Source organism: Suricata suricatta, chromosome 11 (genome assembly GCF_006229205.1).
Source record: "Suricata suricatta isolate VVHF042 chromosome 11, meerkat_22Aug2017_6uvM2_HiC, whole genome shotgun sequence".
In the NCBI taxonomy this organism is placed as follows: domain Eukaryota; kingdom Metazoa; phylum Chordata; class Mammalia; order Carnivora; family Herpestidae; genus Suricata; species Suricata suricatta.
In genome coordinates, this window is record NC_043710.1 from 76,902,420 (window position 1) to 76,904,418 (window position 1,999).

Sequence of the window (1,999 nt, forward strand, 5' to 3'; positions counted from 1 at the left end):
GATGGAATAAATATCAGGCTGGAAGAAGCAGAAGAATGAATTAATGAACATGAAGAGAGAAAAATAGAAATTAATCAGGCTAAACATATGAGGGGAAAAAAGAATTACACCAAATGAGAATAGACTTAGGGGATTCAGTGACTATATCAAGCATATTAAAACTCTCATATTATAAGGATCCCAGAAGAAGAAGAAAGAGGAAAGGGGACAGAACATTTATGCGAAGAAAGAATAGATGAAAGTTTCCCTAATCTGGGGAAGAAAAAGGATATGGAAATCTAGAAGGTGCAGAAATCTCCCAACAAAATCAACCAACAGAGGTTCATATCAAGACAGAGAGTAATCAAGATGGCAAAAAGTAGTGATAAAGAAAGAATTTTAAATGCATAAAAAGACAGGAAAGCAGTACACACAAGAGAAACTCCATTAGGCTATGGACAAATTTTTCAGCAGACACCTTGCAAACCAGGAGGAGTGGCATGATATATACAAAGTGTTGAAAGGGAAAATATATAGCTAAAAGTATTCTATTAAGCAAGCATATAATTCAGAATAGGAGTTATCCAACGTTTCTCAGATAAACAAAAACTAAAGGAGTTCATGATCACTAAGTCACCTCTGAAAAAATATTAAAGGTAATTCTTTGAGTGGAAAAGAAAGACCATAAGTGAGAGTAGGAAAGAAGGAAATACAAAAGCAGTAAAAATAATAATAGTTATTATTATTTTTTTAAACAAAAAACAAGACCGAACATTATTGGTGGCAGAGAAGACTAGGGCGGGACAGTGGGCTGGAGGTAGGAGGCTACGTGGGCTGCCCTACCTCGTCCTCTTGCTGCATCTGGGTGATCAGCTGTTGCCACTCAGCGGCCTGGCGCATGCGCACCATGATGAGGCTCGCATAGTCCCCCTCGGACAGCACTGAGCCCTGTGAGAGTCCTCGATGCCTGGGGCCCCCTGCGCCCTGGGGCCATCCTTCCAATCAGGAAATCTTCAGGGGGTTATCCAGCAGGCTCACTTCGTTTTGGACAGCCAGCTCCGCTGCCTTGACAGTCTCAAACTCCACCACGGCGGTGCCAGCCTTCTTGCTGGAAAGCACCAGGTTGAGCACCTCTTCGTACTTCTGGAAAAGCTGTAGGAGGACATCTCTGGAGTAGTCACCTTTTGACTCATGTACCTTCTTGCACTTCCATTTTAGCTTTAGCTTCGGGGTTCCTCTGCCTTCAAGATTATCTGCCTTTCCTCTCAACCTCTGCTCCCGTTCCTGGCATATCTGCTCCTGGATCAGCCTCTGCTGTTCCTCCAGCTGTCAGGAACCCTCTTCTCGAAGGCGTTGGATCTCCTGCTCTAGCGTCCTGGTGCTCCGGCTCTCCTCCTCCTCACTGCCGTGAGCCTGGGCCTGCCTTCCCGGGCCTCCAGATCAAGCTTCACTTTCTTTCTTCTCTCATCAAGTTTCTGGGTTCTCTCTGCTGCCTGCTTCTTGGCTTTCCTGACCTTGTCATAGGCAGCCCTGGCTGCAGCATCGTCAGTACCTCCAAGGCCTGAGAAAGCTGGTGGAAGAGCTGAGCTGCTCTGGGATTATCTGGAGTTTTGTCTGGGTGGCAGGAGAGGGCCTTCTGCCTGTATGCCTTCTTCACCTCTTTGTCCGCTGCTTCCTCCTCGATACCTAGCAAGGCTACAGGTCCATCTGTAAGAGCTCCTTGGTGACTGCCATGGTTCCGATCCTGACGGGAGTCCTACTACCAAAATAATTATTTTTGTAAAAAAATTAAAATTCACAAAATAAACAGATATAAAATATGATAACAAATACCTAAATGTAGGGGGGAGAGGAGCAGTAAAACAGGTTTGAATTTAAGTGACCGTCAACTTGATATATACTGCTATATGCAGAAGATGTTACATATAACTTGAATGGTAACCACAAATCAAAACCCACTAATAAATATGCAAAGAGTAAGGAGTGAGAAATCTAAGTATTTCACTAAAGAAAACCAGCA

General features: G+C 44.1%; 1 pseudogene; it reads right to left on the reverse strand.

Moving 5' to 3' along the window:
* Window positions 1–804: 804 nt before the first annotated feature.
* LOC115305967 lies at window positions 805–1,713 on the reverse strand (annotated as a pseudogene).
* Between the last annotated feature and the right edge of the window lie 286 nt (window positions 1,714–1,999).